The sequence below is a fragment of the Saimiri boliviensis genome, chromosome 8 (genome assembly GCF_048565385.1).
Source record: "Saimiri boliviensis isolate mSaiBol1 chromosome 8, mSaiBol1.pri, whole genome shotgun sequence".
NCBI classification, from domain to species: Eukaryota; Metazoa; Chordata; class Mammalia; order Primates; family Cebidae; genus Saimiri; species Saimiri boliviensis.
The window spans coordinates 8,720,002-8,732,172 of record NC_133456.1 but is presented as its reverse complement, the minus strand read 5'-3'; the positions used below and the strand labels follow the sequence as shown (position 1 = coordinate 8,732,172).

The 12,171-nt window shown below is 42.3% G+C and overlaps 1 protein-coding gene across 18 annotated transcripts in view; it reads right to left on the bottom strand.

Moving 5' to 3' along the window:
• Positions 1–12,171, bottom strand: part of SFMBT1 (Scm like with four mbt domains 1) — a 158,200-nt gene that overhangs the window by 106,503 nt on the left and 39,526 nt on the right. The window contains exon 5 of one of the 18 annotated variants that reach the window (XM_074403681.1): positions 6,233–6,298. The exons of 15 other annotated variants lie outside the window; for them this stretch is intronic. The gene's annotated coding sequence lies outside the window, so the exon portion shown is untranslated. 2 more of the 18 variants (XM_074403692.1, XM_074403695.1) reach the window with 2 other exon arrangements.

Here is a 12,171-nt window from a genome sequence, read left to right as displayed (position 1 = left end):
ATTCTGTGGCATTAAGTACATTCACAACGTTGTACAGGAAAAAATTTTAAATTACAGCATGTGTAACAATGAGAACTGAGCTCTGCTTAGATTTTAGTGTTCATAAGAGAAAAATGTAGCTCAATAATAGTATTTTGCTGATGCCTTGGGGAGAGTAAAGACTGGGTGCAGCTTCAAGCTTAGCGCCATTCACCATGCTCCCATCGTGGCGGTTCCCAGGGGCTGAAGGGCTCAGCCATAGCTCTCGCTCTTGGGGAGTCCCTCCAGGGTCTCTGCAGTTTCCTACCCCCAGGGCCCCTGCTGTTTCCTACCTAGGAGCGGCTGCAGCCATAGCTAAAAAAAAGCGACAGCACCCACCCACGTGGGCCGGGGGAATGGTTCTGTTCGTGCTATACTACTTCCGCTCTTCGCCATCTTGGCGCTTCAGAAAAAACCCCATGGAGCTCGTGATCTCCTGGGTCCTGCGGGTATTATGACCGGGGAGCCAGCCCTGTCCCTCAACCCTGGGCAGCTGGTGCTGTGGGGCAACCTGACTGGTCAACAACGTCTTCAGCTACCACTGCGAGGGCCCGCAGGGCGACGGCTGCGCAGCGCTGCTCGCCTGGCTGTGGATGGCCTGGCGGCCCCAGAGCACCACGGAGGGAGAATCCAGCTGGTGTGCAAGCTGGGTACTAGATTGGCTCTACCGCAAGCCGCCCTCGGCCCCGCCATCTCCTCTTACCCCTCGTCCTCCACGCGAGAGCCGGGGAAGCCCGAGGACGTGCTCTTCACCCAGATCCTGCGGCGGCGCCTACTGATGTTAGACCTGCAGCACAGCGGCCGTCATGGAGCTCCAGGCCTTCGCTGACAGCGGCCTGCGCTGGTGCCAGGGAAAGCCGGGCCGCGCAAGGACCTCACGACCGGCTGCTGGGCCAGGGCGTTCGTGGGGTAAAGGTGCATAAGCAGCTCACCAGGGGCTCCTGGAGCTCCAAGTGAAGGAGGCCAAGCGCAGGCCTGCAGGCTGGGAAAGGAACCGCCACCCACCCTCTCCTCTGACCAGGCCTGCGGGGAGGAGCCACCCACGCGCCACAGCTAGTCCTGGCCTGGCCCTGCATTCCTGGGTGGGGCAGGAAGGCTGGATTCTGGGAGAGCTGCTTCCGGGTTGAGCTGAGGGAGTCAAAGAGCTCAGGAAATCGCAGGGGAGGCAAAAAAGCCTTGGCTGGTGCCCTCTTAGTGTATCTCTCCAGCTTCCAGAGGGCAAGCCACATCCTGATGCTATGTTCAAGGGCCCTAGAAGACAGGAGTTCGTGTCTTTGCCCCCAACCATTGCTGTGGGTGGCACTGGCCAAAGGTCATGAGGGGAGTGGGCCACACTGAGTGGCCACTTGCCATGACTCCCTGAGGAGAGTGAGCCCCAGGCAGCCTGTGCTATGCTACATTTCCGCCCAGGCAGCAGGGTAGAAGGCACAGTGAAAGGCTGCTCCTCTGCCTCATGGACTCCCCAAACCTACACGCCAAGAAGGGAGACCCTATGGCCCATGACATTCAAGCATCTTGAAGTTTTTACTCTAATAGTTTTCAAAGTTTTTTGCTTGCTGCTTTAAGCATGCATGACACTTTGGTCTCATTCCTCCCTCTGTAATCCTTTTTTCTCTTAAGCCATTTTTTTTTTTTTTTTTTGCAATGCCTTTCTCTTTGAAAACGTAAAAAAAAATAGTATTTTGCTTATATTTTAACAACAAAGAGTCCCTAATGTTTGGCATACTAAAATACCTACCAATAAAACCACCTGATATTTGGAATTTTTTTTAGGTTTTAAAAGTGTGATCACTGTACTGTGATCACACAATTACGTTAGGAAAATGTTTGTTTTTTTTTTTTTTTTTTTTTTTTGAGACGGAGTTTCGCTCTTGTTACCCAGGCTGGAGTGCAATGGCGTGATCTCGGCTCACCGCAACCTCCGCCTCCTGGACTCAGGCAATTCTCCTGCCTCAGCCTCCTGAGTAGCTGGGATTACAGGCACGCGCCACCATGCCCAGCTAATTTTTTGTACTTTTAGTAGAGACGGGCTTTCACCATGTTGACCAGGATGGTCTCGATCTCTTGACCTCATGATCCACACACCTCGGCCTCCCAAAGTGCTGGGATTACAGGCTTGAGCCACCGCGCCCAGCCCGGAAAATGTTTTATTCTTAGAGATGTACACTAAAGTATTAAGAGTATTAGGTCATAATGCCTGCCATAAATTCTCAAATATTTGAGAAGGAACTATACACATACATACATGCCTATATATACATATATTACATATATACACATATATAAAAGAAAAAGAGAAAGTAACAGTGATTCTAGGTTAAAGAATAAAAGTGAGAATTCAGCAAACACGTAAATTAGTACAGGTTTGTTGGAAAGCAATGTGGTGAAATCTCAAAAATGGAAGAAAACATGCATAATGCAAGCTCTTTGACCAGGATGGTCTCGATCTCTTGACCTCATGATCCACCCGCCTCGGCCTCCCAAAGTGCTGGGATTACAGGCTTGAGCCACCACGCCCAGCAGGAATTTATCTTTAAGAAACTTACAAAAGACCACAAAGAAAGAAAGACGGTATTAATTACAACATAAAAAAAAAATGGTTTAATACTCAAATATTCACCAATAGGTGGTTGGGTAAATAAGCTACTGCAAATGCTTAAAAAGAAAAAAATAATATGAAAGGAAGAAATGAGATGCAACAGCATTGGTTGTGAGTTTATTACAGAAACAATCTTTGAATAATGAATATTTGGATGTTTATCTCACTGTTTAGTGGGATCCGTCTGTGCCCCTGCTGCTCTGCGGGCCGCCCTCTCTGCCTCTGCGCCTCTGACCTCAAGGCCCACCCGGCTGACCTGTGCACGTGGCGGAGGAAGCAGAGACCGTAGCACCTGCGTGCAGCGTCGCTGCTGCCGACACCCAGCAGTCCTGGGTTCCGTGAGCATGAATTTGTGGCAGCGGCCCTGGCTCTGGTGCTGCAATGCACGCACGTAGGACCCATGTTATCTCTGTTGCTCAAAATATATTTTATGAATCATTCTAAAAAAAAAAAAAAAAAACTTTTACATATGCTTGACATTCTCCCTAACAAGTCAAAAACAAAAAAGAACCACACAAAATTCCAAGGACAAAATTCTTTACAAGTGGTCATTGACCCCCTTTCTTTCCCAAATTAATAACATCAACATGGGAGGTAAGGTTCTATACTAAATAAACAAGTACATATAAATATTAAGGTTATTTCAGCCTAGGCAACATAGTGAGACCCTGTCTTAAAAAATGATTTTTAGTTAGCTAGGTGTGGTGGTACACACCTGTAGTCCTAGCTACTAGAGAAGCTGACACAGAAGGACTGCTTGAGTCCAGGAGCTTAAAGTTGCAGTGAGCCATCATCATGTGTTACTTTAGCATGTGCAACAGAATGAGACTCCAACTCTTCAAAAAAAGAAAAGGTTCTATCACTCTTCATTTTTCTTAAATCCTCAAGTCACCCTCATCAGAAGAGTTTTGCTTTCAAGCATCTTGAATCCAGCAGTAAGCAGATGGCAGCTCACACTTACTGTGCCCTCACCAGCAAGCAGCTCTTCATTTCTAATAGAGGAACCACACTGCTCTAGCAAAGGAAAGAAACAAGTGTAGAAAAAGCCAGGCACAGTGGCCACACCTGTAATCCCAGCACTTTAGAAGGCCAAAGCAGGATGACCACTCAGGCCTGTAAGTTTGAGACCAGCCTGGGCAACCTAGGAGATCCCATCTCTTTTAAAAAAAAAAAAAAAATGTAAAAAATTTGCCAGGCGTGGTGGCTCATGATTGTGGTCCCAGCTACTTGGAGAGGCTGAGGCTGGAGGATCACGTAAGCCCAGGAGGTCAAGGCTGAAGTGAGCACTGATCCTACCATTGCATTCCAGCCTGGGCAACAGAGCAAGACTCTCTCTCACACACACACATACACACGAATGAATGAATGAATGAAAAAAATTATTGCCTGTTTTAAACTTTGTTTTCTATGGAGTTGTTCAGCTTTTCCTATTATAGGTTCAAACATGTACACTACATATTGTGCCATATCTGAGTTAAAACAAAAGCAAGAGAGCTTGGAAATCACTCAGCCCAATATCTTGAACTTGAATTAACAAACAAAACTATCCAGGCCCAAAGTTATTACTTCAAATTATAATAACTTCAGTATTCTGTAGTTAGGAGGTATTCTCCTCAGTCTAATTTGAATAAACGAAGTGCTCACTGAACACTTGCCGCAACGAACTGTAATGAATAACGAGCAAAAATTGGAAGTCTGTCTTGAGGGTGCTAACCTCATAGTCCAAGGCCACAGGCTACCATCCAAAACCCTAGAGTCACTGGGCTCAAGAGCTCACAAACTCAACACCTGCTCAGCACCAGCCTGCTTAAACTAGAAGCAGAAATTTTCAAAACAGCCTCTTCTTTCTTTCAACAAGTGATATGATATTCATTAAATTTCAAAGCAATGATAGAATATAATGTAAGTTAAAATTAACCAAGACTGATATTATATGAAGATTTCTAGTTATTGTTTTTCACCCCTCTCTAGTCTTGGCCAAAGCCATCGGATCACTTGAGGTCAGAAGTTTGAGACCCACCTGGCCAATGTGGTGAAACCCTGCTACTACTAAAAATACAAAAATTAGACAGGTATGGTGGCACATGCTTGTAATCCCAGCTACTTGGGAGGCTAAGGTGGGAGGATCGCTTGAACCCAGGAGGCAGAGGTTGCAGTGAGCTGAGATAGTGTCACTGCATTCCAGCCTGAGTGACAGAGTGGGACTCTTGTCTCAAAAAAAAAAAAAAAAAAAAAGATTATAGTGTTTAAATTTTCATTCCAGAAACAGGGTTATTCTTTCTATACTTCAATTTCAAAAGTATATGTTATGAATCACAGCCAATACCACAAATTAAAATACATTCTTCACATGACAGAGAATTTAAAATAATGATGATACAACTAGATATTTAATATTAAGGAATTATTCATTTTACATGTCATAAAGGTATTACAGCTTAAAAAGTCATCATTTTAGAGATACTGAATAATTTATAAAGTGATATAATACTTGAGATTTTCTATAAAACAATGCAATGAGGGAGGCAAAATTTTGAATGTACAGGACAGCAAAGTGTAGATAAAACAAGTGGACCACGTGTTGACAATTGTGGGAACCAAATAACAGGATGTTCTGCTTTTCCATATATATTTTTTTAAATAACTTTTTTTTTTTTTTTAAAGACAGGGTTTCACCATGTTGGTCAGGCTGGTCTTGAACTCCTGACCTCAGGTGATCCGCCCGCCTTGACCTCCAAAGTGCTTGGATTACAGGCGTGAGCCACTACGCCTGGCCTCCATATGTTTAAATACCTCCATAATAAAAAGTAAGCCATAAAATTATAGTAACAAATCAGCATTCTCAGAGCACCTATCACAGAAGCAGTAGCACCATCATTAATTGTTGTAAACACAGAAATTGAAGAGCACATGGTAACTGACAGCATTACATTCATGGATGCTACTACTCTGCTGAAGAAACTGCTGCATTTCAGTCAATACCACAGGAAAGTTTAAAAAAAGAAAGAAAAGAAACTGCTACACTTCAGCAGTGGGAGAGGCAATTCTCATGACTAATGTCCAAAAATTACATGACACTACATCCAAAATACGTTTTGTATCTTAGAAATCTTTGAGAAACCAACAATACTTAAGAAGTACGGAATGACTATAAGATCATCACCATTAGCTGGTTATTTCCAGTTTCTAACAATTCTTTTCCTCAACAACCTACTCCTTCAACAATGAGTGCTGAAGCTAGAATGGTAAGGGAAAAAAAATGGTCACTGGAAATTCATCTTTTAAAGTTATAGATACGACGTTTTAACTCAAAAAGGAATTTCATCAATTATTAGATCATATTCAGTCACTAAAACAAATTCATATTTCCTCATTTCATGTTCTCATGGCACAAAATACTTTACCTTCATGGTACTCAGGAACATTTCTTTTTTTCTTCTTTAAAGAATTGCATTTAATGACCTAGGTGGCTTTATTCTGATTTTCACTTTTAATTATGGTAGATAACCAAATGGTAGAGTTCTGAAATTTTGAGACACAACTTCTTGTGTACAAAGAGAAACGCAGAGTTCTCCATCTTAAGCCCCTGACGCCTTCAGGAGCACAATCATTCACCTGTAACGTGGGGCCTCCATGCTGATGCCAGCCAACATACACATCTGCTGAGTGAAGCAGCCATCCCTGGAACCAGAAAGGATGACAAGGGAACACAACTGTCTCAAGTTAGAGGCTTCCTTCTTGACAATACTATATTCACAACACAAAGGTGTTCATCTTCTGCTCAGAGGAGAAACAAACTTTTCACAAAATGCACAATTGGTATGAAGTTTAATAATGCTTTCCTTCCAGTGTAAATTCAGTTTGTCTATTGCTTTGTAGTTTTGGAAAATCAGGAGTTCTTTTTAAATTCTTAGGAGTTGGTCTGAATGCAGTCAGGTCACTTTTCTTAACAACCAGCAAAAACTTATTTAAGACTACATAAAAATGGGGAATATAGAATTATGTAACATATACATGTTACATAGAGTCCCTACACTTTGAGAGTATGTTATGCCAGTTGGAAAAACCTAACAGCAACTTAAGATGACAAATGACAGGCCGGGCGCGGTGGCTCAAGCCTGTAATCCCAGCACTTTGGGAGGCCGAGGCGGGTGGATCACAAGGTCGAGAGATCGAGACCAACCTGGTCAACATGGTGAAACCCCGTCTCTACTAAAAATACAAAAAAATTAGCTGGGCATGGTGGCGCGTGCCTGTAATCCCAGCTACTCAGGAGGCTGAGGCAGGAGAATTGCCTGAACCCAGGAGGCGGAGGTTGCGGTGAGCCGAGATCGCGCCATTGCACTCCAGCCTGGGTAAGGAGAGCGAAACTCCGTCTTAAAAAAAAAAAAAAAAAAAAAAAAAAAAGATGACAAATGACTACCAAATGCTCTGAATACACTGTATGAACGATGTGAGTAAAGTGAAGGGGGGTTTAAGCCATGTGGCTTTTTTATTTAAGAGACAGGGTCTCACGCTGTCACCCAGGCCGAAGTGCAGTGGTACAATCATAGCTCACAACAGCCTTAACCTCCTGGGCCCAAATGATCCTTCTACCTTATCCTCCCAAATAGCTAGGACTACAGATGCATGCCAGCACACCCCGCTAATTGTTTTTGTAGAAACAGGGTTGGGTCTTACTACGTTGCCCAGGCTAGTCTCAAACTCCTGGCCTCAAATGATCCTTCCATCTTAGCCTTCCAAAGTGTTGTGATTACAGAGAGGAGCCATGGCCCCCAGCTGGGATTTAAATTTGAAACAGAGTAGGGGAAGAGAATTCCAGGCAGGAGGGTAAAAGTATACAGATGAGAACACACAATATGCGTTTCAGGCACAGTGACTAGATCAATTTGGCTGGGATATTTTTTTCTCCTTTGTGTCATCTTTATTTTCCTACCTGGGATGTAAACAATGTGAACCTGGGTCAGAAAAATCAGCTGCACACAAACACTTCAGTCAATTGTTAAGACAGAGGGAGGGAGGACATGCATGAAGCAGGAGAGGGTAGCAATTCCAGACCAGCCTTCCGAAAGAGCTTGTGGTCCAAGCCTGCAACCGAGGGCACTCTCGGCAGGGCAGGCAGGACTGTGCAGTGTAGACCCTTGGAGGAGGGAGGAGAAGGAGCAGTCACAGCAGATGTTGTGGCTAAGCTCCAACAAGTTTATTGGACTCTGCCTTCATGCTGCTGCCTGAAGAAGTTGATTAGCCCACTGGCGGAAGCATAGTGAGAGATCACTTCAAGGCAAGTAACGAGACTGGAAAGCTAGATTGGGGTTAGCCTGGAGGCCTTATATATCAAGAGTTTGAACTTTAGACTGAAGGCTTCTGAATGGGATTAAAATGACAGCAGTGCACATAAAGAGATGAGAGAGTGATGTGCAGGATGGAGTAGGGTGGAGAGCCTGGAGGTTAGTTCTCAGGGGTTGTTTACTTTAGCAATCATAAAAAGAGTCCAGATACCAGAAGATGGAGTGATGAGAAAAATATACAGTAGGTCCTCCACATTGACAGGTTCAACCAACAGTGGATCAAAAATATTTAGGGGAAAAAAACAACAATACATATGCATCTATTTGCCAGACCTGAAGCAGTTATTAACTATCTGTTGCTAAGGTTTCCACTATAGATTCAAGAAAACATGTCTTTGGGCTTTCTGTCTCATTGTGGCAACTGAAACTGAATAGAGGAATACAGGGAAAAACAAACAAAAACAAAACAACAACAATACATTAAATAAAAAATAGTGTAGAACTATTTACATAGTATTTACATTATATTCAGTACTGTAAGTAATCCAGAGATGATTTAAAGTATACAGGAGGATGTGTGTAGGTTATATCCAAATATTACATCATTTTATATAAGGGACTTGAGCATCTATGAATTTTGGATATGGAGGAGTCCTGGAACCAATCCCCTGCAAACACCAAGAGAAGACTACTTCATTTATGTAACCTTCTACAGTTTACAAAGGACTTTTGCTTATATAATCTCATTTTACCCTCAGAACAATTTGTAAAGTAGGACATTTGCTATATTTCACAAGTGAGGAATTGCTGCTCAGGGCAGTTCCTTTTATGACCATCATTCCATGTTTCATTTTATGGCTTTGTCTCTTAACCAGTAGACTGTAAGCTCCATGAGGGTATGCAGGGACCACACTGAATTGTTTGCCTTTATAGCCCTGGCTGCCTCATGAAGAGCCACAGTCCCTGACCCCAGTAGACACATGCTCACTAAGTATGTAACAGATGGGTGAGGAGCACATCCCCGCTCCCACTCTTGTTTCAATGATACTGAAATGCTTTTTCAATCAAAAGCGTTTGGGGGCTTTTTGTGTCTGTTTTCAGTGATTGTTCTGACAGTGAAAAGGCTTTGACAATTTTAATACCTCTAATTAGCACTTCCTAGACAACACTCATCTGCCCCACTAGGCAGGAAAAAGAGAAAATACACAAAAAGGAATATTGGGCTGCCTGCCACCTTCATAGTTCTATCAAAGTCACTCTAAGTGATATATTAGACTAAGGACCAAAAAGGGTATTTGCTAATTATTTTTTCAAACATGTTCTATTTCTTTGCATAATGGAATGTATGTTATGTTGAGACAAATAACCACACATATGAATATCTACAGTCCCAGAGTTGAGAAATTCTGGCCTAGACCACTTGTGCCAGAAAACAAGAAAATGCTCCAAGAATAATGGAGACATGTCACAAGGACAAAGAAGCAGCTTGAAGGGGCTCCCACTGGCCAAATTTGAGACAATTTAAGCAGCAATACAAATAATAAAAGATTGTATAGCTCCTTGATTAAAATAAAAAACACGAGTTCATATTAATATAAATTAATAAATCAATAAATTGAAAATGTGATGAAGAATGAGATAGTTACATAGTTCGGAATACTTATCCATAAAATACCAATTAACTACAAATGGAAGAATAATTTAGCAGTGAAAAAATGCAAAAAATTGAAATTATATGTCACCTATTAGAAGGCAGTAAGACACTGCATTATTTCTGTGATATTCCTGCCAAAGACATGCAACCTGAGTTTAATCACGAGAAAACATCAGATAAACCCAAACTGAGGGACAGGCTACAAAATAACTGGTTTAAAATTTCCAATCCATCAAGACCATGAAAGTCAAAAGAAGGCCGAGAAAGACTTGACAACTAAATGCAAAGCATGTAAATCTGAACTGAATCCTTTTGCTTGTCCAAAAAAAGAAAAAAAAAAAAAAGGCAGTGGGAAAAGGGGCTGGGGGGACTTTATCGGGACTATTGGTCAAACTTGAATGGGGTCTGAGGAGTATTTGATGGTAATATATAATGTGTCAATGTCAATTTTCTGCTTTTGATGGTTATCTTGTACTCGTATAGAAGAATGTCCTTACCATTGGAAATACACATACTAGGGTAATCCCAGAGTGATGGGGCATTAGGTGGACAACTTATTACTAAAGGTTCTAGAGAAGAAAATAGAATTTTTCTCTACTGCACTTGTAACTTTTGTTTTTCGCTCTTTCGAAAGTTTTCAAAAAATATTTTTAATGGTTAGTATCTCTCCATAATGAAAGCAATGGATACAATCTTACTACAGATACACACATTCTTTCCAATAAGCATATTCTCTTTATAAAAGTACTAAGTAAGTCTTCCATTTGGTCACTGGGGAAGCAGTGTAAAATAGTGCTGCATTAACAAAAAAGAAAATCCAGGCTTTACATATAATAGCACTGACTTCAAATTTTAGTTCATCACATATGAATTTCATGACCCTAGGAAGATTTTTTTTTTTTTAACCCTACTGGGTCTTTATATCCTATTCTGTAAAGTGAGAATACCAACTGGGCATAGTGGCTCATGCCTGTAATTCCAACTACTTGGGAGGCTTGAGGTGGGAGATTATTTGGGCCCAGGAGTTTGAGATCAGCCTGGGAAACATAGCAAGACCCTGTCTCTATAAAAAGGAAGAAAATTTAAAAAGAAAAAACAGGAAGCGAGAATACCACTTTTTGGCTGGGCATGGTAGCTCACGCCTGTAATCCCAGAACTTTGGCTGGTGGAGGTGGGCAGATCACTTGAGGTCAGGAGCTTGAGACCAGGCTGGCCAACACGGTGAAACCCCTTCTCTACTAAAAATACAAAAATTAGCCAGGTGCGTGGTGGCACACGCCTGTAATCCCAGCTACTCAGGAGGCTGAGGCAGGAGAATCACTCGAACCCAGGTGGCAGCGGTTGCAGTGAGATGAGATCATGCCACTGCACTCCAGAGACTCTATCTCAAGAAAAAAAAAAAGAAAAAAAGAAAGAGTTCCTCATTTTGAACAACCAAAATTGTTAATCTGCTGAGAATATAGGAGAATACAGGGGCAGGAAGAAATCTGGTGCTAGACAATATGATCCCCTACTTTCAGTAAGTTTGTGTTTTAAACATGTGAATCACTTATTCGTTCAACAAATATACACAGTTGACACTTGAACAACACAGGTATTAGGATTACCAACTGTCCTCCCTGGAAGAAATCTGCATATAACTTTTGACTCTCCAGAACTTAATTACTAATAGCCTATAGCTGACCAGAAGCCTTACTAATAATATAAACATGGATTAACACATTTTGTATATGTATTACACACTGTATTCTTAGAATAAAATAAGCTAGAGAAAAGAAAATATTAGGAAAATTATAAGGAAGAGAAAATATATTTACTATTCACTAAGTGGAATGGATTATCATAAAGGTTTTCACCCTCATGGCCTTCACCCTGAGTAGGCTGAGAAGGAAGAAGACGGGTTGGTCTTGCTGTCTCAGGGGTGGCAGAGACACATAAAGTGGACCCGTGTGATTGGACCTGTGTTGTTCAAGGTCAACTATACTTGGTTTCTATACTCCACTATGTAGCAGCTACAGAGACTTAAAACATGATCCCTTTGCCTCAAGCCAATAGGAAAGGAGTTAAAAGCATACAACCATAATGAAAAGGAAGAATGTTTTAAGTAGTAAAGGAGAAAGAAAAAACAAACTCAAATAAAGTCTCTCATTCTCAACAAACAAGCAAGTGAAACATGGTTGGGTAAAGGGAGAACAACCAGAAAGCTATTCCAGCTCTTCATTGCTCCTACTACAAGAAGTGCAAGGGGGTGCGGTGCTGGAAGCCTGAGCTACCTATCCCAGGGAGGACAAAGGGAGACAAAGGCATCAAGAGGGAGCAGCTGGGCAGTGACAGAACATGACTGCCAGGCCAGGGGAAAGTAGCTCATGGGTCCTGATTGAACCCTCTGTGGGGCTGGTAAGCACTTTCTAGTCCAGAGATGCTTTTGGGAAGGGAAAGTGAATGGCAGAAAGAATATTATATCAGCTGGGCACAGTGGCTCACAACTGTAATCCCAGCACTTTGGGAGGCCAAGGCGGGTGGATCACGAAGTCAAGAGATCAAGACCATCCTGGCCAACATGGTGAAACCCCGTCTCTACTAAAAATACCAAAATTAGCTGGGTATGGTGG